Here is a 23899-nt window from a genome sequence, read left to right as displayed (position 1 = left end):
TACATATGATGGAATATTATACAGCATTAAGACAAAATGAGGTACTGATGCATATGACAACATGGATGAGCCCTGAGGACATAATGCTGAGTGAAATAAGCCAGACAAAAAAGGAAAGACACTGTATGATTTCACAAATATGACTCTAGTAAAGCAATAAAAATTGTCTAAAATTGAGAGTGATGATGGTTGTACAACTAAGTGAGGATACTGTGACACAAGGATAGTTTATTTTGGACATTATCCATGCATGATGTCCAATGGATGGAGGAGGCTGAAGGGTACAATGACTGAGAAGCAAAAAAAGGCAAACTGTGCTGTATACTTATGTTGGAATATGGTACAGCTAGATAAAGGAACAAAGTTGTGAGGCATGCAACAAGGTGAGTGAACCTTGAGGACATTACGTTGTGTAAAAAAAGCCTGGAACAAAAGGGCAAATATTGTATGGTCTCTTTTAGAAAACACTTACAAGGATATAGGGGCCTAGATAATAAGTTTTTATTATCTAGGTAGTAGATATAAGTGTAGTCACACTTATTCCTGAGCGTTAGATGTTGTTTCTGGATTCTGAAATGCTGTGCTCTATGTGTATAACCGTATACACACTGGGTACCTGTGTGACACCTAAGACTCAGAGCTGGAGTTCTGCAGCTCTAAAAGTCAGCATTGCTACATACAACAACTGTTAATGAAACCGAAAAAGAGATCAGGCTTCAGTTAGAGATAAGAATGAAGTTGATCTGGTTGGGTCTAAAGTAAATAAGAATCTAGAGTAAAGGATGACAGTGTCTGTATTTTAGAACTTCATCTACTGTATGAGACCAAAGGAAGATAGCTTTGATTTGTTTAAATTTCAAAACCTAAATTTTCTGTAACATACAATCTAACTCAACCTGTCTGGATAGCTCATTTAAACCCAAAACATGGAGCCCAGAACGGGAGTGAGGGCTTGTAATTCTGTACAGTTCAATGTAATACCTGGATACATCCCAGAGTATATTGGGCAGATAATTAAAAAGTATTAGCAAATACTTTTTGGAAACTATTTGGAACTATTAAACTTTCCCACTTAGAAAGCCCCTGATGCTCTCTCAAACTCCAGTGACACCCAAGTTAATGGGCCAAGCCCTAGATCTTGAAACTTGTTTTCGTAGTGGAGAAGCTAGGCCTACCGATAATTATGCCTTAGTTACTTCTGGAGAACCTCTTTTGTTGCTCAGGTGTGGCCTCTTCGTCTCTAAGACCAATTCTGTAAGTAGAATCATTGCCCTCCCCCCTACGTGGGAAGTGGCGTACAGGGGTGTGAGTCTCCCTGGTGGTGTGTGGCACAGCGCCTGGGGATGGGCCTTGGCCTGGCACCATGTGATCAACCATGCCTTACTGACGAAGGTGGGTAGAAGAAATAGTGTCGGCAGCTGGGAGAGTTCTAGTGGATTCAAGAGGCTATTCTGGAGGCTATTCTTTAGTAAGCTTCAGTAGACAGTACTAATTGCCAAACCCCAACCAACATCATTCCTGTTAACCCTAAAGAACACCCAGGGCTCTATCTGAAATCGTACAAAAGTTTCACTTACTAAGTTAAACTTTTCAGAAACCTAAAACCTTCAGATGGTTCCTTGGCCAGATAAGTTCCAAAACCCAGGGGTGCCAACCCCTCCAAGAACATCAATGAGTTCCATCCCTCCCATCCCACATTGTCAACACCTGTTTTCAACATGGAAAAAGTTAGAATGGGCATAACTCAAATATCCCTAAAGATTGGGAGTTGGATCAAAGGAGGAGGAGTTATAATAGAGAACTGAGGATTTAACAAATGTGTACGACTACTGAAGCAATATACTGATACTTCTTTTTAGTCTCCAGTGTCTTGGGGCAGTTAGAAGGAAAAACCTAAAATTATGGAACTGTAACCCATACCAAACTTTGAAATTTGTTCTATAACTTACTTGTTAAAATGTACTTTGAATTTATTGTTTTGTATAAATGTTATATGTCATGTTAAAAAACGTTCTGTAAAAAAAAAAAAAAAAAAAGGAGAGGGAATGACCTCCCCAGAGCCAGGAGGTCAGGAGAGCATCTCGCGAGCATTCCAACAGAGGGTGCAGAGGGGTGCTGTTCCCCTCGGGCCTATATGCAGTGCAGCCAGGGTGCAAATCCATGACCTCCTAAGCAAGAGAAGACAGCTGGGGACCAACCCCTTGGAGCCTCTAAGAGGTCCCACCAGCTTTTATTTTATTTTATTTTTTTAATATTTTTATTGAGAAATCTTCACACACAGTCCATACATGATGTGCCGGTTTGAAAGGCTTGTGTACCCTAGAAAAGCCATGTTTTAATCCTAATTAATCTTGTGGAGGCAACCTTTTCATTTAATCCCTATTCAGCACTGTAGGTTGGAAACATGATTAGATTATCTTCACAGAGATATGACACACCCAATTGTGGCCATTAACCTTTGATTAGAGGAAGATGTGATTCCACCCATTCCTGGTGGGTCTTGATTAGTTTATTGGAATCCTTTAAAAGAGGAAACTTTTTGGCAAAAGCTCGAGAGCAACAGAGCTATGAGAACCATGAGGGCCCACACAGCCAGAGACCTTTGGAACTGAAGAAGGAAAACACCCTGGGGGAGCTTCATGAAACAAGAAGCCTGGAGAGAAAGCTAGCAGATGCCACCATGTTCACCATGTGCCTTTCCCCCACACACACCCCAGCACTGTTCCTTGCAGGGGCCAGGGGCACTACCTTGCTTCCAGTGTGCACCAGAGACCTGCTTCCTAACTCCAGGAACTCAGGGAAAGTGATCAAAGTTTGACAGAATCATTAAAGTTCTCCATTTGATGATGTTGTTCTTTCTTCAGCTCAATAAGGAATTTATGTGGAATCAGATATTCTGTACGTGGTGGATTCCTAGAAGGCTTGTTTTCCTTTTAGTTAGCACATTTATCCTTACCTTGTATCAGAAGATGGGTTTACTGCATCACAGTCTTTTTGTCTGTAAAATGGAGCTAACTATAGTACCTAACACCCACCTTCACAGCGAGTCACGTGAAAGCATGGATTCTATTTTGTTTACTTTGGGTTGTTTTGTCCCCAACATGACTTAGAACATTCCTGGAACATGATAGTACCAGATAAGTCTTAATTGTGGAAAACCCCATAGGAAAGTTGAGGATTCAATCAGAAAATGGATACCTTTGATTGGACATTTTTATGGACTTGCATTAATTTGGACATTCTCACAGCTTTGAAACTATAAACTTGCAACTTAATAAATTCTCCCTTTTAAAAACCATTCCATTTCTGGTATATTGCATTCCAGCAGCTTGCAAACTAGAGCACATGGTATATAATCAATGGCTCACAATATCATCACATAGTTGTGTATTCATCACCATGATCATTTTTAGAACACTAGCACCACTCTAAAAAAAGAAATAAAAAGAAAAAACTCATACATCACAATCCCCTTACCCCTCCCTCTCACTGACCACTAGTATCTCAATCTATCCAATTTTTTACCCTTTATCCCCCCCATTATTTATTTTATTTTTTATCCTTATTTTTTACTCATCTGTCCATATCCTGGATAAAAGAAGCATCAGACACAAGGTTTTCACAATCACACAGACATGTTGTAAAAGTTATATTGTTATACACCTGTCTTCAAGAATCAAGGCTACTGGAACATGGCTCAACAGTTTCAGGTACTTCCCTCCAGCCACTCTAATACACATAAACTAAAAAGGGATATCTATATAACATATAAGAACAACCTTCAAGATAATCTCTCAACTCTGAAACCTCTCAGTCACTGAAACTTTATTTTGTCTCATTTCTTTCTTCCTCCTTTTGGTCAAGAAGACTTTCTCAATCCCAGGATGCTGGGTCTTGGCTCATTCCAGGAGTTCTGTCCCATGTTGCCAGGGAGATTTACATGTCGGGGGAGGGCAGTGAGTTCAAGTTGGTTTAGATAGAGAGGCCACATCTGAGCAACAAAAGACATTCTCTGGGGGTGACTCTTAGGCATAATTATAAGTAGACTTCATTTCTCCTTTGCAGGAATAAATTTCATAGGGCCGAATTCCGAGATCAAGGCTTGGCCTATTGAATTGGTTGTCCCCGCTGCTTATAAGAATATCAGGAATTCCCCAAATGGGGAAGGTGAATATTTCCTCCTTTCTCCCCAAAGGGGACTTTGAAAATACTTCTTTACTCACTGCCCAAATTACTCTGAGATATATCAGGGTTTCACCCTAACCTGTATAAAGCAACAAAATCTCATGATCTATTCAAAATTCCACATACTTACGGTGTTCAACTAAACCTTCCATACAGGTTAACTTAGGTAATGCGCTACCCAAAATATAAATTTTGCACTAAATAAACATCTCTCCCTTTGGTCTCACACTGAAGTTGAAGTTTTAAAATATGGACTATATCATCCTTTACCCGGTATTCTGATTTACCTTAGTACTATCCAGATCAGCTTCACCAGCTTTCATTTTTGCAGAGTATGTGTCGTATCATGTTAGCTCTGGGAGCTATGACCTCAGCTTTTACTCCCATGGGGCTCAGAGTCTAGCAGAAGAGACTGATACTAATCAAACTGTCAAATGTGAAACTGTGATTTCATAGATGTTTCAAAACAAAGGGCATTCTAGGAGGCCAGAGACGCTGAGGAGGTACTGATATTTGAAGGAGGTATAGGAGTTTTTTAAGTAAGGAGGAGGAGAGGCAGTCGGGCCAGAAAGAAGAGAAGCCCGGGCTCTAGGAGCTGCAGGCAGAGATGCCCCCTGGTAGGGGCAGGGGTGGGAGGGCCCTTTGGAAAGTATTGATTCATGGACTTTCTAGATAATTGTTGGGCAATTACTTAAAGAGGATTAATGACTGCGCCACAAGTTGCCTACTCTTTATTTAAGACAGTTTCTCATTCTGAATTTTTACATACCTAGCAAAATGTTTGAAGAAGTTATTGCTTTAGTTGTGCAGCAGTAGTAATAAAGTGTACAATTATTACTATTAGAACTAATATTACCCCCAAAACTCATAGCATTATGAACCAGGGGCTACATTTTACATGCTTTATCTCATGTGATAACAATCCTATTTTACAGGTGAACAGTGAAGGAATCTGCCCAAGAGCCCAGTCTGTGTGTGCAGGGACTGGATTTGAACTCAGAACCATCTGGTTCAGGCAGCATCACTCAGGAGCCCAGCAGAAGGAGGTAGAAAGATGTCCAAGGACTGCCACCTTTCTTCCGACTTAGTCAGTCCTGAAACTTGGCAACTCAGCAAGCCTCCTATGACATCAACTGCCTCACCTGTAAATTGGGATAATGACAACTGTCTACACATCCCACTGGGTTGTTGTGAAGTTCAAACAAGCACCTGTGAGCCTGACAAATTTAAAGCACCACATGAACAAGAGGCATTATTATTTGTCAGAATCACACCCTGATATTAACTTCAAGTAGGCAAGGTAAGTGACACTCTCCTGAGACCACAGACATAATTAAAAAGAAGGGGAAAGAAATAAAATGGAAGCCACTCTCCCTCATCTTGACCCTGGGGCATAAAAAGGAGACTGACAGCAATTCACTGAGGTCTATCCCTGGTAATGAAGAATCAGCCTTACCGAAAGGGAGGTCTAAGCCTCTGCCCTCAGCTCCTGGAAGGTGACTCCTAAAGTCTTTGGCATGTCCTGCCTGATACAAGTTTATTTCCAGGGTCCTTGGACGGCACCAGATAGTCTAACAACATGTTTCATGGTGGGGGGTTGGGCCACACAGTACTGGCTCGACCTCCAGGGGAGCTGGAGAATGAGGGTCAACCACGACGAGGGAGTCAACCACTCGCGACCAAGTCCCAGCAAGAATTCTGGACACCAAGACTTGGGGGAGCTTCCCTGGTTGGCAGTCCTCCAGGCATACTGTCACATTGTTTCCAGGAGGCGTCAGCAGTGTCCAGGACTCCACGGGGAGAGGCCACAGGAAGCTCTGTACATACAGCCCCCCGGACTCTGCCCCATGTGTCTCCTCCCAAGGCTGAGCTTAATCTGTTCTTTTCCCTGCAATAAACCGTACCCATGAAAATAACAGCTTTCAGTGAGTTCTGTGAGTCCTTCTAGTGAATTATTGAAACGAGTGGTCTTGCAGACCCCCAAATTTGTAAATGGTGCCTGAAATGAGGGTGGCCTTGGGGACTCGTGAACTCCGCAGTTCCTCTGTAATGTCACTTCACCCTCCCAAGACCTGAGGAAGTAGGTACTATGATTCTCCTCTCCCAGATGATGAGCCTGAGTAGCTCAGAGAGGCCACCACCTGCCCATGAGCCCAGGAGCAGCAGGTGGAGGAACAGGGTTAATCAGTGAAACTCTCACCTGGTGTGCAATGGCCCCACTCCATCTGCTGGACCACATCTCAGGCCAGCCCAAGAGCTGCAGACAAGCTGGAAGAGAAGGCTTCGTTCAATGCTGATGCTTTGAACAGGAGTTCATGCAGTGGATAGTAAGAGGAGACCTTAGAGAGTGCTTTAAATAGGAAAAAACTTGCTAGGCTATAGAGATGCTGGGTGGTATTGTGACCTGACCGTCTCCAATTTTGAGTCAGGCCACCCAGGACAGAGATGCCTGCAGCAGCCCTGAAACCCAAACCTCAGCCTTTTCTGGTCAGGACCAGATCCAAGCTAGGGGGCGCGAGCTTGGATAGCAGTGATGCAGCACCTCCCAAGACAGGACTTTCCACCAAGAGAGACTGCATGAAGGGAGGGAGAGGAGCTTGTGCCGGGAGAGAAGAAGGTTGAAGAAGGGAGGAGAGGCAGGCGGGGCAGCCTCTACCATGAGGATGGTGTTCACTCGCCACAGCCCCACTGCCTGCTAGGGTCTGGGAGGGGTGAGAGGGAGGCTGCACATGCAGCAGATTCCCAGTCGGGGACCAAGCTGTGGCTGTCAATCCTGCCTCTGCATCTCAGGGAACCTGGCGTGGCCAATGCCCTCAGCCTCCTACACACACGCCACGCCAGCAATGCGCCATTAAATTAGCTTTTATAAGAGCAGTAGATTTCACACTGCTCCCTCCCAAACAGCTCTGGGAGCCCTGCAGCCCCCAAAATGCACAGCCAAGCAAGACGTCATGCCAAAAATCCAGATTTACAGTGCTCTGCATGTAAATACTAAAAAATAAAGTCTTTGCCTATTCAATCTTTTTTTTCATTTTATTTTATATATGTATACAAGGATGGAAGAGAAATCTAGTCAATCAGATCAACTTATTTTTGCTTTATCCTTAGGGTTTGTAAATCTAAATAATTCCTAGTCATAAAGGATATTTAGTAATTTTTTTTAAAAGAAGAAAGGCTTTTTAACATGGAAATAACTGAGAAATATAGCATTCTTTTTTATTGTGAAAAATAACATATATACAAAAAAAGCAATATATTTCAAAGCACACCACAACAATTACTTATAGGACAGATTTCAGAGTTCAGGATGGGTTACAGTTCCACAATTTTAGGTTCTTCCTTCTAGCTACTCCAAAATGTAGTATTCTTAATAATTATGTGAACTACAAACCATCTAGAATTTTTAAAACACTCTTTGGGGATAAGTCCTGAAACACATGTTATTAACCTATGGGCCCTCCCAGGGATCCGTGAATGGGTTTAAGAATGTCGGTGAAAACCATGAAATTGAAACTGTTTGCTAAATCACATGGGTATATGCTCCAAAGTAATTTTTCAGAGGTGAGAGTCCAAAGCTTTCATCAGTTTCTTAAAGGGATCTCTGACCTCAAAATGTGAGAGTTACTAACACATTCAGGTCTGGCACATGTTCAGTCCAGTCTCGTTTATTCCCAAGACATCCTGGTGATCCAAAGAGAGTAAGGAAGATTATTCTGTTACGGAGTCCAGTACGTCAAGTTTACAGGGCAGCTCAGGAACAGTCTTTATCACAGTCTGTCTTGCAGTAACTCGGTGGCACATGTTTCTCCCACCAGAAGACTTTAAATTTATTGAGGACAGACACTGGGCCTGACACCCTGGACACCCAGCACGTGTCAGGTCACGGTCAGTGTCCGAGAGGCCAAGGTCTGGGGGAGGAGGAGGGTCGACCGGAGCCACAGCTGCCGGCATCGCCTCTGTAAGCCACGTGCACGCAGCATCTGTGTCTGGTAGTTGCTTTGGGGTGGTAATGGTGATCCTGCCTTTCTTACCTGCTGTTCTTGCTCTTCAGATGACTCACATGCAGCAACAATATTTTATTTGGCCCCAAATATCTCGAAGTGCTGGAGTACCAGAGGCAACCAAATGACCCAGCACTCGGTGGTGGCAGGAACATTACGAGGCTTTTAAAGCAGATATGTGGGAGGAGAAGCCAAAGAGTCAACGGAAGAATGCTGGGAAGTATAAACAACTGGTCCCTTCTCTCTACTCTAAACCCTAAATCTCCATGATCCAGTGATTCAATCATCCCCCTCTTGTGCCCCAGAACTGAGAAAATCCTGATTTAGCACTTTTCAGGACAACAGGTAAAAACGACAGGCCTCTGGAAATACCTTTAGACTCCTCTGTTCAATAATGAAGTGCAATGCGTGTCAAGTCTCTTCAATTCTACAGCTTCCCAACTTGAACAAGTTCAACCTGAGCAGCCTGCAGCCTGTGGAACAGATGTTTTACACATAGCCCTGGGGTGGCCCATTCTGAAATACCACTACTTTGAAATCCCACATCAGCTGTTTACCACTGCCACAGGGATAACCTAATTTTGCAAATGCTAGTAGTTGGAATTTGCCTGCTTTTACAAAGTCAGTGGCCAAGTAGGGGGAAGGACACAGGTTTTCATCAATAAACCTCATTTGGATCCTGGCTCAGTCTCTTACGGTGCAACTTTGGTCTAGTAATTAAGTCTTTCTGAGCTTCAATTTCCACAGAGAGGTTTAAAAAAAAAAGAGTCTACATAGCATGCCTGGGATATACAAGATGCTCATTAGTGGTAACTATTATATTTAGATGTGGGAGAAGAGCTAGGGCCACAAACAAAGTAAAACTCAACCCAAACACTGGAGAAATTTCATATGAATTGAGATTCACACAATTCTGCTTTTCCTGCCCACTGCTAAAAGAGGGGTCATGTTCATCTGTAAAACAGTAACAAAATCAGCAATAAAAAAGCAGAAAATTATGCTTTTTTGAAACAAGCAAGATACAAAATATGATTTCTTTATAGGAAATACCCATAATAGTCAAATCCATAGAGACAGAAAGTAATTTGGTGGTAACTAGGGGCTAGAGGGAGAGGAGAATGGAGACTGCCTGTTAATGGGTACAGGTTTCTTTTTTGGGGTGATGAAAATGCTCAGGAATTAGCTTGCAGAGATAAATGTACAACTCTGTGACTATACCAAAACCCCTGAACTGTATACTTTAAAAGGGTGAACTTTATGGTTTGTGAATATATCCCAATAAAGCTGGGGTTACAATGGCATCCACTTCCTACCCCATAGGGGCCCTGGGAGGAGGACCTGAGCCAATTCAAGTGGCGCCCCATGGATATGCCCCAGCCTGGGTAATTCCTGAGTACTCTATCACCAGCAGTAGAAGTATAATTAGTATTATCACCCTGTGCTCCAGGAATCGGGCACAACTGAAAGGATACAAACAAACTGATAAAAATTATTATCTCATGCAAATGATCTAAGAAAAGATCATGATGATGAATATAATAAACTATGTGACGAAAAAAGAATGTTCATATTGTATGTTGATTGGTTTTTTTAATAAAATTTTTAAACAATTATCTCAGAGGCAGAATCTGAGATTGGAGGCTGTGGTTAAAAAAGAGATTTTAGCCTTATATGTGAAATTTTAATATTTTAAAGAAGAATATGCATGGATTACTTGGATAATTAAATTTTAATCTTAAAAATGCTTGCTCTTGTGCTTGAAATAAATATCTTTCTACCAATTTTCTACAAATTGGCTAAAACATAATTAAACACTAATAGGAACTAAGAGCCAGCCAGGAGATCTCTACAGAGAATACACTGTCATCAAAAGAAACAATTATTTCTAATACAATTAACGCATTGCTCCTCCACTGTGGGGAAAAAAAATTAAAGAAAAGGAGAGGTCAGAGTGGGGAGGAGATGTCCAGTAGGAGAGAAGACAGAGCTCTGGGAACCCCAACCCCGCCTGATTCCATCACCTGAGACCGCAGCAGAAACACTTCCCCCAGAGGCTGCCCCACTCTCCCAGCTTGGCTGTGGGCGAAGTGGGGAACAGAGCAATGCATATAAATTGCTTTAATCTGCTCCTCGCACCTATTTTTAGGCCTTCGTTTATAGCCTGGTGACACTAGAAGGTGCAGGGAGATCAAAATACCTGGCTCCATTTAGATGTTTCATGAGAAGCAGAGACGCTTTCACAAGCAAAAACCAGTGTCGGAAGCCACAGGTCGTTTTTGAAGATCACACCAATTAGGGAGGCTGCTGAAGAGCTTGCTGATTTGCCCTCTGGTCATGTGAAAAGCCACTGTCCAAGGGCGATGATTTACTGCCCAGACGACCGTGCTTGGACGGACCCACGCCCAGACAGACGGGCACACCCAGCCTCCCCGTCCATGGCAGAACACATCGGACCCACGGAGGCAGCACGAACAAGAACAAATGTCCACACTTCCCACTCCAAGCCCGACCTGTCGGGAAGGTCGCTGTCTCGGACTCCTGAGGCTGCCCTAACAACGTACCACAAACTGGATGGCTTAAAATAACAGAAAGTTACTGGCTCATGGCCCTGGAGGCTGGAGGTCCACAGGGGTTGGTGGGTCTGTGCCCCTCTCAGGTCTGTCAGGGGATCTTCTGGCCTCTTCTTTCTCATGGCCTCTGTGGGCCAGCCTTGGTGTCTCCTGGCTGGCCGCTGCAGCACTTCAAGCTCTGCCTCAGTCGTCACATGACAGTCTTCCCTGTGTCTGTCTATTCCCATGTCCAAATGTCCCTCTTCTAAAAGGACTCCAGTCATACTGGATTTGGGGCCCACCCTAATACAGTTTGAGTTCATCTTAACTAAGCACATTGTCAAAGACCCTATTTCCAGATAGGGTCACATTCACAGGCCCAGGGGCAGTGGATACAGTTCAAACCCCAGCAGCGGCCAAGGTTCTGAGAGCAGGCTTCAGCCTCATCAGGAAGAGTCCAGGTCTGACATTTCTCCCTTCACTCAACAAACAGTGAGGGACTTCCGTAGGTCGGCACCACTCCACGCGTGGGAGATTCGTTCAGCAGGGGAACATCTCTCCTCTCAGGAAGGCTGATTTCAGTATGGTAGTAAAAGTTAAGAGAAAAGCCAAGGAAGAAAAGGGGGACAGAGACTGACAGAGCCAGAGGGATGCTTTAGAGAGGGCCCACGGAAGACTTCTTTTTTTGCAGACTTTATTGAGATATATTCATTTATCATATATTCCACCCCAATTATGCAATTGATATCTCACAGTATCATCACTTAGTTGTGCAATCATCACACTCACTTTTACACCATTTCATTACTCCAAAAAGAAAATTATCAGATAGACACACACAAAAAGAAAACCCCAAACATCCCATATCCCTTACCTCCCCCTATTATTGACCCCCTAGTATTGGTGTGGTACACCAGTTACTGTTGAGGAAAGAATTTTAAGGTATTACTGTTAAGTATAGTCCGTAGCTTGCAATAGATATTTTTCCCCACATCCCACTCTATCGTTAACTCTTCGTATCAGTGTCATACATTTCTACCTGTGCATGTAAGAAGTTATTTAAATTTGTGGTGTTAATAGGTGACATACATGACTTTAAACCACTCCTTTCAACCAAATTCATCTACAATACAGTGCTACCCATCATATTCCCACTGACAAGCTACCCTCACCCTGTACCTACTTCCAAACACTTTTAAGCTCAATCCCTTTATACATTCTGAACATAATGTTCTCTAACTTCTATCTCTAGGTATCTTATATTCTACATTTTAAGACTCAGTTTACATCTTCTAGTTAGTTCATATTAGTGAATTCATACACTATCTGTCCCTTTGCGTCTGATTTATTTCACGCAGCATTATGTCCTCACAATGAATTCACACTCTCACACAGTTCAGTACCTCATTCCTTCTTACTGCCACATACTATTCCATCGCATGTATAGAACACATTTTGTTTATGCGCTCATCTGTTGAAGGGTATTTGGATTGCTTCCATCTCTTGGCAACTGTGAACAGTGCTGCTATGAAGATTGGTGTGCAAATATCTGTTTGTGTCCCTGCTTTCAGGTCTTCTGTGTACATACTGAGTAGCAGAATTGCCGGGTCTTATATTTAGTTTTCTGAGGAACCACCAAACTGTCTTCCACAGTGGCTGTACCATTTACATTCCCACCAGCAGTGAGTAAGTGTTCCAATTTCTCCACATCCTCTCCAACACTCCAACACTCCAACACAGTTTCCTGCTTGTTTAATAGTGGCCACTCTTATAGGTGTGAGGTGATTTCTCATTGTGGTTTTGCTTTGCATTTCCCTAATAACTAGTGAAGACGAACATCTTTTCATGTGCTTTTTAGTCATCTGTATTTCCTCTTTGGAGAAATATCTATTCACATATTTTGCCCATTTGTCCTTTTATTGTTGAGTTGTATGATTTCTTTATATAGCTGGATATCAAACTCTTATCAGATATATGGCTACCAAATATTCTCTCCCATTGACGTGGCTGCCTTTTCACCCTTTTGACAAAGTCCTTTGAAGCACAGAAGTATTCAATCTTAAGGAGTTCACGGACGGGGACGGCTTCCTGATGTGGTGAAGTAAACTGTGCTGGGCTGGAATGAGGGGATTCTAGGCACCAAGGAGCAAAGGCCCTGAGATGTCTGAGGAAGGCGAGGTCAGAATGGAGGGGGTCAGGGAGCAGGGCAGGCGTGATGTGAGGGTGATGGAGTCTGGGGCATGAGGGCCGCACAGGTCGTGCCAAGGTCTCTGGATTCTATTCTGAATAACGTGCGGAGGGAGCACACTGGAGGGTTCTGAGCAGAGAAAGGAAATGGCCTTTTAAAGGCTACTTGTGAAAAGCAGTGGTGGGACTAGGGTGGGAAGGGCAGAAAGGTAACTGCGTGGGAGCCCCCATCAGCTCAGCTGGGTGATAACACAGAGATGGTGAGAACTGGTTGGAATCTGAAGATGCTTTAAGGTAGAGCTGATAGGATCTGCCAATGGCTTGGATGCGGAGAGAGAAAAAAAGATGAGCGTCCAAGATGACTCCAAAGTTTTTGGCCTGAGAAACGTTAAAGTCTGAAGGTTTTGCTACAATCTGTGGACTAAGACAGCAGATCCAGGGAGGATTTTACTTTTCTAGGAGAGCAGAAGCAGTGGTGGCATGAGGTTCTGGGCACCCCCAGGAGGCAGCTGGAAACCTGCTGGTGGCCAGGTATAGACACAGGATGCTCAGATTCAGCGTGCCCAAATCCCTCAGATCAAAGAAACAGCCCTGACCATTCAGCAATGAATAACTTGCTTGGGACTTACCTGCAGGTTTGGGCCAAGCCAGGCCTGGAATCTGAATATCCTGACTCCTTGTCCATGGGTATATACACATCCACCACTCTGCATCTGCCCTGCTAGTCCAGCCTCCATGCACATTCCCTCTCTCCTCTAAGTCTCACTCACATTGAAACTCCAAAGAACCAGGAGAAAAGGAGAGAAACAAGAATTGAGACCGTGACCGAACAAAAGAAGCATTATAAAAGGTGAACTGAGAGAAACTGAGTCACAGAAAAGAGGAAGGACAAGACATTAAAATTTGGAAGCCAAATGAGGATGACTTAAGCTGACAGAGAACCATGTGCAAAACTCTCTATAGAGAGTAAAGATGTGCTGGGGAATTACAGAAAAGGCAAAACAGAGTTTCTGCCAAATAGAATTATGAAGCTGAATTTAGGTGATAAAGTAAACATCTGTGAAATTACAGAAGAGTAATTATTGGGGTCCCCAGAATCGTTTTTATTAGCCTCAATCAGTAAACATAAAAATTCCTAGAAAACCACACTTACACTAGTGCACTGGCTCCTAAACTGCTGTGGGCTTTAGTTAGTCCGAGCGGACTCATCTCCATTCATGACTGCCACCACTACTGCTACTGGTACTACTACTATTACCAGTACTACTGCGGCTGTTACTTCTCTTTTTACTATTACCACTACTACTACTCTCACTACTACTACTACCGTGACTACTACTGTTACTACTACTATTGCTACTCTTACTACTACTACTATTACTGTTACTACTATTATCACTGTTACTATACTACCACTACCACACACATGCCCACATCTGAGGGATGATGGAAATGAGGGCCAGGGCTGGTAGGTGACCAAAATTTACACAAGTGACTGACTGACTGAGCATCTTGTTTTGTCTAATGCAACATTTCCTGCTGGAAGAACAGTGCAAAATAACATAAAGCATGACTTTAATGAAAATAAATGACAATTCGATTGGGGGTGGGGTGAAATCCCATCTGTGTACTTGATCCTATCACCTCTGTGACGTCTTTATTGCCAAGTTAATGTGACTCCCGCATCTGAAACAATGCCAAAACTTTCTCTAGAGTGGAAAATTTTTATTCCCACTCTGGATCAATAAAACAACAACACATTAGCTCACAATACTCAATGACTAACGACAATAAACAGAGGTGAAGAACAGAGAAAAGAAAAAGATATGTCTAGGAATTCAGCAGCTAGGAAGAGAGCATACTTGTCCAACTTTGTGTCCCTGATACATAGTAGAGTACACAGGTGGTGCTAACTGTTGCAGAATGAATGAATGATTCTCCCAGTCAGGCTAAGTTGTGGGGCCCATTCATGGAGATGAGTCTCAGTTCACTGGTTATAAACACAGAATGCTTTCGTTTTATACATAACTACACTCACCTGGGCTGCATCAACCCTTTTCCAGTCCCTTTGGCAGGGGCTGAAGGTGGAGAAGCTGCTCCCCAGCTGGCCCTGGGAGGAAGCCCTGCGAGGCAGCCGCAACATCAGGTCGTTCCACAAACTGAGAATTGGAGGCCCAATTGGGGGGATGACAATACCTACCTGGAGGGGCTGTTGTAGGGATTAAGGCACTTAGCACATGTGGAGTGCTTAGAACAGTGTTGAGCACACCACGTAAGCCCTAGACGCGTTCGTTTTATTGTCGTCATAACTTGGAGAATTAACTTCATATCCAGAACATTGAGAAAGATCCTGCACAGCATGACTACCTCCGCTGCGCTAAACACCACCCCAGACGCACAGGGAAATGTTCAGTGCGGCCATAATTCAGTCACTGGTATCTGTTTTCACTCCTCAGCAAAAATGTTAGAGATAAAGAGACCTCTGATGCTTAGGGACAGTGTGGCAAGAGATTGGTCTGATCCCGTGGTTTTTACACTAATTGCTTTTTAGCAACGAGCTCATTCTTCAAATGAAATACTAGGTAGAAGCCTAAAACACAAAGCTGACGCAATGGCGGAGGGTCTGGGAGAGGAGCCCCTGTCACCCCACAGCCTCCCCAACCCTCACCCCCCCCACAGTGCCCCCAGGGGCTCACAGGCCATGGGTTAAAATAATGAACAGAGCAAATGGAGCTAACATTGCATTCTCATCAACTTAAATGGATTTTGACTTTGATTTTGTTCAACTTCAAATCTCCTAATTTTTAAAAAATTTATCTTTAAGATAATTTTTAACATTTCCCAGGATCTTTAGCTAAAACATTCCTGCTGACATTGAGCACAGACAGAAAAATAAGAGATGCCCCACAGACAGGCATCAGGGTAGAAACTCCCTCTAGCCAAGGTGCCAGGGCAAGGCCAGCAGAGTGGGCTTGTACATCTGCTCACTTGGGTTTACCTTCAGGGAGGTGAGTGTCCAGCAGAAAAATGCCAGGGTCACCCCTGCTTCTCTTACTCTCCCTCCCAGTATTTAAACCCTGGGCATTTCACAACCAGTGGGGGGGCATTAGTGCTGCATACTGTACGGCGGGGACGAGATGTCAACAAGGGTTTAGAGTCTGAAGCTGTTTATCTCATATTAGAATCTGACTCTGCACCATAAGGACAATTCTGTTCTGTTCAAAGGCGAACCAGAGCTTTGACCCAAAGCAGCACATTGCCAACCTTCTGTAAAGGGGCAAGGAGAGTATTTAAAAACAGATAAACACACTACGATTGACAGCCAAGGACTTGAAATAAAATTCAATCATGCTTCGTGCAGGCTTGGATTATCCCAAGGTCTACTAATACCCACTGACCATTTCTGCTAGAAATAGTTCTGCCTACCCACGGCCACACTCGCTACCAGCCATTTCTTTTTTTTCTTTCTTTTTAATTTTTTTGTTAGAGAAAAGTATAAATTTACAGAAAAGTCATGCAGAAAATACAGAGTTCCTATGTACCCCGCCCCCACTTGTTATTAACAATTTGCATTGGGGTGGTACATTTGTTACAACTGATGAAGTATGTCATTATCATTGTACTATTAACTATAACACCTGGTTTACATGAGGGTTCACTGTGTTGTACAATCCTGTGTGTTTCTTTTCATTTTTATTCTAGAAACATAACCTCACATTTCCCCTTTTAGGTGTATTCAAATACATAATTCTGTGTTAATTACATTCACAATGTTGTGCTGCCATCACCAGATTCCATTATCAAAACTTTCCCATCACCCCAAACAGAAACTCTGCACAATGTAAGCATTCCTCTCCCCACGCCAGCCCCTGGTAACCTGTACTCTAGTTTCTGTGTCTGACTTTTTCATCTCTTGATGTCATCTCTTGAACTTTACTAACATTTCATCTCTTGAATTTTACTAACATTTCTGGAGGTCCCGCAGGAGAGGAACCTCAGATCCCCAAGGCTGCAAGGCTGCCTGCCTAAGCCGAAAGGAGATACTCTTCTTTTTAAAGCTAAAATAAATAAAGAGGTTCTTTTTCACATCTTTCTTGTCCAGCCCTACAAAATTATAAAAATGATTCCTGCTTGCTGTAAAACTCAGAACTATAAAACTTAGAAAGTGAAAGTCCTCTGAAATCCCAGCTCCAGGCAATAGCCACTGTTAATAATTTGTGGAAACAAATTTTCACTTTTTTTCCTAGCAAAAATAGATGGAACCTAAATAGTTTAATAGATATTAGTAGATTATCTGCAACAAAATTAAAATGTTCCACTATTTAGAACCTGGAAAATAGCTGAAAAGAAATATATCTAAATAAAAGTTCATTAGGCTGGTCCTCACAAATCTATGTACAGAAAAAAAAACTGATAAATGTTCAACACACTGAAATTAAGCTAGGAATTCAAAAGCCAAAAATTAATCTGAGCTGAATTATCAAGTAGACTATGCACAGGACCAATTACGTAATTTGCAAGGCCCGGTACAAAATGAAAATAGGGGTCCCTCACTGAAAACTTGTTAAGAATCTCAAAGTGGTTAACAACAAAGCGTTAAACCCAGCCCAGGGCTCTTTAAGAATGCAGTCCTGTGCAGCTACACATTGTGTTTATAATGCTTCAGGTCTATCATGTTTGCCTTTAACAACATGCATTCTGTTTTCTAAAAAGTTTAAGTTTCTCTTTTTGGAGTCCTGTCAATAAAACAGAAGTATGACTTGTAAAAAAATAGAAAACTTTGAGTTTCTCTAAGGAATAAATTGGTAGGACAGGGAGAATAGATAGATAACATAGTTTAACTTGACTTGGATTAAACTATGTGTTTTTCTGATGTATTTTCCAGTTGAAATGAATTGGCTATGCAGCTAATATTGTAAAAATACAAAACATTCTGGAATATCAGGTTAGGAAAAATAAAACCTTAAGCTCCATTTTACATTAAAAATCTACATTTGCGATTACTTACATTAGAGACTTTTCTAGGATAAATTTTGTAATCTACACTTTCCTTTTTTTAACAACAAAATATGCGCTTGTGTCCCAATACTCCCAATGAGCTGTCACTAAGCAGACTTCCCTTAAAAGGAAAAAGAAAACCTTATCATTTGCAGATTAAACTATATAAAATTAAGAATTCTGTTTAGCCCCTTTAAAGTGTCACAGGTTCATTTTACAACATAAAAATTGCAATGTAAAGAAGTCATCCTAGACTCTCCTGGGTCATCTAAACATACTCGTGTCATGCATAAGAATAGCTTGTTCTTCCATACATGATAAGAATATCAAGAATTCCTTCTTATGGGCTATAAAAGGCTCCCAAAAGCCAACAAACGGCCTGAACCACATTCCTTGGCAATTTTCAGTTTGAGGAGGCAGCAGCTCAAGACAGAGAAAGAGGGGGAAAGTGGTTTTGAAGGGCCTCAACTGCCACCCCATGCCACTGTGACTAGGAGAAACAGCTGCAGAATCTCCTCTTTCCAGCAGAAGAGAATCTCTTCGTTTCTGAGGTTTCCCCTTCAGAGCCACGATTCCTAAAATTCTCCACCCTTTTGGCTCAGAAGAGGTCAGAATAGCAACTCCTCACCCAAGCCCACATTTCTCATTGACACATCTCACATCTCCAGGCATTAGCTCAAGCGCCACTTGCGGATCAATTGTTTGATGAAGTAATGATTGCCAATTACATGATTTTTACTAAAAATAATTCTATCACTCAGAGGATAGGGATATGAAAAAATACCTGCTCCCACTGTCAAATGTGCTAGGTGAGTTATCACTGCACTACGTCAAACTGACCTGCTTCAGAGAGAGGACCAGCATCCTGCCAGAGCCTGGGAAGGCTCACCGGTGACCTGACCAATCCAGATGCACTACGTCAAACTGACCTGCTTCAGAGAGAGGACCAGCATCCTGCCAGAGCCTGGGAAGGCTCACCGGTGACCTGACCAATCCAGATGCACTACGTCAAACTGACCTGCTTCAGAGAGAGGACCAGCATCCTGCCAGAGCCTGGGAAGGCTCACCGGTGACCTGACCAATCCAGAAATAGTGAAAACAGCCCATTCACTAGCAACGCCATGCTTCTGCTCTCTTCTTGTAAGAATGACCTTTCAAAGGAATTTATGATTTCCTAGTGATCTTTACCTTTGACCAAAACCCCATGCAAAATTGATGGCTTTTCTTCAAATAGAACATTTCCAAATTGTGCTCAAATCTAAAAGATCATGAAATTCCCAGTCTCAGGTACTGGTGGTGCAACATTCTCAACTTTCTTCACTCTCTCTGCATCCCCACCTCACACCCAGCCTTCCACTGACTTTTTCAATCCTTCTGTGATCTTGCTATACTCAATCTACTAGCAATTATTTCCAACTACTCAATTTCCAAGATTAGACATTTCTTAAAGACAAGAACCATCACATACCATTTGAATTGCCTTCCCTTACCCATCTCTTCCACAGTCCTGGATATGTGGTAAAAGTCAGTAGTCTATTTTAATTTATCTAACAAATTCTAATATGGTGCTTACTTCTATTCAAAGAATAGAACATAAACTTATTGTTGGAAGGTGCAAATTTAAATAACAAAATATTACTTTAGACCTATTTAAGTAGTAAACCTAAAAATGTGATTACCATATAACTCAGCAACTGCATGTTTTTTAGTTCTTTAAAAACTAGGTTCTCAAAAACCTGGATGCAAACATTCACAGCCCTTCAATAAGTGAATGCTTAAACAAATTGTCATATGTACATAGGGAATGCTACACAGTAAGAAAACAGAATAAATTATTGATACACTTAACAACTTGGATGAATTTTCTGGAGAGAAAATTAGGCTGAGTGAAAAAAGCCAAAAGCAAAAGGACAAGTATTCTGTGATCTTATTTATATGAAATAATTAGAACATGCAAATTTGTAGAGTCAGAAACTAGTATACAGGTTTTCAGGGGCCAGATGGGGAATAGGGAAGTAATTCCTAAACAGTTCAGTTTCTGTTTGGTATAATGGAAAAGTTTTGGTAAGGGACAGTGGTGATGGTAGCACAACACTGAGAATGCAATTATCACCATTGAACTGTATAATAAAACTGATTAAAAAGGAAATTTTACATTGTATATGTGTGTTACCAGAACAAAATTTTAAACAACCATAGAGTTTTACAACAGTGAACACTAACGTAAACTACAGAATATAGCTAATGGTAAAATTATAATAATATTGTTTCAATCTGTTGTAACAAAAATAACACACTAATGCAAAGTGTTAATAACAGGGAAAACTGTGTGAGTGGGGGTTTATGGGTTTATACTTTGGGCAGGATTTCAGGTTTTCTGAAAACCTATCACTTCTCAAATAATTTTTTAAAAAAATAAAACTTTCTTTAAAAGCCAGTGCCAAAAATGTCAGATACTGCATGATTCCATTTATATAACACTTCAATAAAATTGTAGAAAAAGAGAACACAGCAGTTATTGCCAGGGGCTGGGTGGCGGGGAGGGGGCACGATTACAAAAGGGCAACACAAGGAAACCTCGTGATGATGCAACTGCCCAGCATCTTGACTTTAGTGGTGGAACCATGAAGCTACATGTGATAAAACTATACACAACTAAGTACAAACACACCCAACTGAGGGCCAGTAAAGCCAGGGAAATCTGAGTAAGACAGGCAGATTGTTTAATGTCACTATTCTGGCTGTGAGATTGTGCTATGTTTTTGCAAACACACAGTGGGATTTCTCTGTATTATTTCTAACTGCATGTGAATTTATAATTTTCTCAATAAAAATTTCAGTTAAAAAAGTAATAAGCCCCCAAAAAAGTAATAAGCCAACAAAAAATCTCAAACTTGTAAAATCTATTTATTTCACGAACACTTATAAGGTGCTAATTGTCAGGTACATTTTACACACTTAAATGTTAAATTGACCCCTCCTAACAACCATACGCATTATGTATTATTAGTTTTCCACTTTACAGATGAAAAAGCTGATGTGCAGAGACGTTAAATAACTTACACAAAGAGCAGGCAGCAAATAAGTGGTGGGACCTGGATCCACAACTCTCCCAGCTGAGGTCTCTGCATTTCACCCTGGAAGGCTAGGGGCCAACAAGCTGACTAGTCCTCAAATCCTGACAGCGGCTCTTCTAGAAGGTTCCTCAAATCCAAGCTGAAAGTATGACTAATCCCTCCAATTATACAGCCAATCATATGCTCTTAATTGAAGAGGAATTAAACATAATTATCAGATTCTAATGTCACATCCTCCGCCGAGTGGAAGGATGACACTTAAGAGCGACTTGCCACCATGTAAAATCTGCTCTTCATTTTGTTACTTTTGCGAGCCAAGGCTGAAAAACAAAGAGAAGAGTTGAGCACATTTGGGAGCACATTTCAGAGGTGAGGGGCCATAAAAAAGCAAAATGCATCTGGGAGTGGATGAAAGGAGAGAGCCGAGGCTGGCTGGAACGAGACCGTGTAATTCCGTCATGCTTCCCACAGCAGTGCGCCATTTGCGCCGGCTCCCGGGCTCTGCTGCCTCCCACGGGAGAACTGTATCTTTTCTGGCACACTTGGAACAGCCCTCCAATAGATCTCAGACTTATCAGTTTCAAGCCCACAGGCTCTTACAAACCCTAGCCAGCATGCTCCCTAGGGACTGAAACTCAGACCTATGTGGCATTCCAGGGTTGCAGGCCTATAGCAAGGCAATTTGGCTCAAAAGATTTTCAGATTATCAAGTAGGGAAGGCTGGAATGTCATGGCCCCCGGGGGTGGACAAGGGGACATTCATCAAAAAGACAACTCCCATGAAATTGCTGCCCCCTTCCACCAGCAGGGCGGTGTCGAGCTGTGTGGATAGGCCTGTGTACAAACCGAAATCCTTTTAGCAGAGAAATCATTTCCCGAGGCTCAATAAGAGAAAGGGCAAAATGAGGTCCAGACTCAAACTTTTCAAAAGACAAACTCTCGGCCAAAAGGGTGCATCCCTGGCATTAGCTGTGAGCGCACTGGCTCATATGCCGAGGTCCAGGCTGATCTGATGCAGCCCTCAGGAAGGAGGGAACAATCCCACGGAGCAGGGGCTGGACTCCATCGGTTTCTAAGGCAGGAACTCCGAGATTCTCAGCTTAGCCTTGACTCATCAGTTCATGAGAATTAAGTCCAACTGCAAACTCTGGACCATAAGAAGCTAGGCAAAAACAAAGTTCTTCACAATCCATAATTTGGAAAGACCCCCACCCCCATCCCAGGGAATGGAGATGGAAATGGTAACCAGGAAAATGGAGTCTCAGCTCACTCAGTGCCAGAGATACGCCAAATAAGGCAGTCCATGTGTCAGTTTGCACAGTTGAACTATACTTCCTTTGCAATTAGGGTCCCAAAATTTTCCCTCCCTGTCAGAAACTCTGTGGTGGCCCACCGCCCACCCCCACTTCCTGCTTTGGTTGCTGGAAAGGGAATCCATGATAACCTGGAACCCGCATCAGTCATCCCGGGAAGAAGAGGCCAAGAGAGCAAAACAACAAACATCCCTGAAGAGGTGGGGTGGACACAGGGAAAGAAACTGGGTCCCTGGAGATACTGTTGGGACCCAGAACCAACCCCAGGCTACCTGCCTCCAGATTTCTTGTTAAATAGATAACAGTGCTTGTGGTTTAAGCCTCTCCTTATGGGGTTTTCTGTCGGCAGCCAAACATGTCTTAATTGATACAGCTCCCCCATAATGATTTTTTTTTCTCAGCAGTTGCCAATGGCACACTCCTTAACTGGCCCACAGCCAAGACGTGGAGAAAACGTCTAGGTTTCCTTTTTACTGGTGTCTATATCTGAATGGCCAAGTTAGAAAGTTCAACACCTATAAACCTAGCCAACAATGTCACGTGGAAACCTGGTGTTAATGCTAAAGGGGCACTAGATGAACACAAAGGTATGGAAGGGGGGCGGGGAAGCATGGAAAGAGGAGGGGAATAGAAAGGGGAACATATAAAGGGGAAAAAAAGAGGGAAACAAGTGCCTTTAAGAATGTGCATTTCTGAAGGGATGCCCTCAGCATGCTCTGAGTCAGAAGCCACTGTGTGCCTGGCCTCCATCATCACATAGCTCTGGAAAGGCTAACCCCTGGGCCACATGGTGCAGACGTGTGAATGACCGATGGGCTTCTTGCATTGCTTGTGCATGACTTGGCTGGGCAAAAGAGCTTACATTAGCTTAGGTCCTGACATTCTATCATGTTTCCTGTCAAGAGGCCAAGTAGTTCTTGGAACCCAGCACATTAAATGATACATGACAGAACCCTAGCAAACAAGATGGCCTTTTGCTAAGTACCAATAAATTAAAGGCTCTTCTTACCGTTCCCACCCTCGTGGCAGTGGTCTGGCGGGCTGGGATGGGGGTAGACGTCTACTAAAGAAAGGGCGTGGCTCTTTGCCAACCCTCAGGAGGTAAAGTTACAAGGTGTGAGGCTACTTTCAAGTAAGTTGCCTTTAGCAGCCTGTATCATTGAGTAAGGAACTTAAAGCGGGACACAGCAGAACACCCCAGGCTCTGAATGGAAAAGGGTGGGGAAAGGGCCACCAATATGACACCCTCCCATGCCAGCCACAAGTCGCCGTCACTGAACATTTTCCTGCCACCCCAAGGGACACTGTGTCAGGCTGTAAGGGGAGAACCTCAGACAGAACTTCACATGACACTGCCTGGAATGCCTGCAGCCTGGCGGCTGGAGTGTCTGTCCCCCTTTGCAGGGTGTCAACCCTCTCGTGAGGTGATGGGTACTCAAGGACAGACAGGGTTCCTAGCAAGCAGCTGCCAGTGAGGACAAATCCTGGGGAGGAGGCTGACGCCTTGCTCAAGCGCTTTCCGCTCCAACATCCCCAGGAGCTGCCACCCGTAGCCTCTTCACCTGGGCCTCATTTTGCTTCTGAGCCCT

The 23899-nt window shown here is 42.9% G+C and overlaps 1 protein-coding gene and 1 pseudogene across 1 annotated transcript in view; both read right to left on the bottom strand.

Moving 5' to 3' along the window:
* The window catches only part of LOC143654573 (uncharacterized), a 49247-nt pseudogene extending 41111 nt beyond the window's left edge, over window positions 1–8136 (bottom strand).
* The window catches only part of RBM20 (RNA binding motif protein 20), a 204995-nt gene that overhangs the window by 126757 nt on the left and 54339 nt on the right, over window positions 1–23899 (bottom strand). The gene's annotated exons all lie outside the window — the stretch shown is intronic.

The sequence above is a fragment of the Tamandua tetradactyla genome, chromosome 13 (assembly GCF_023851605.1).
Source record: "Tamandua tetradactyla isolate mTamTet1 chromosome 13, mTamTet1.pri, whole genome shotgun sequence".
Lineage (NCBI taxonomy): Eukaryota > Metazoa > Chordata > Mammalia > Pilosa > Myrmecophagidae > Tamandua > Tamandua tetradactyla.
Note: the sequence above shows the minus strand (reverse complement) of the source record. Positions and strands in the feature narration are given on the sequence as shown.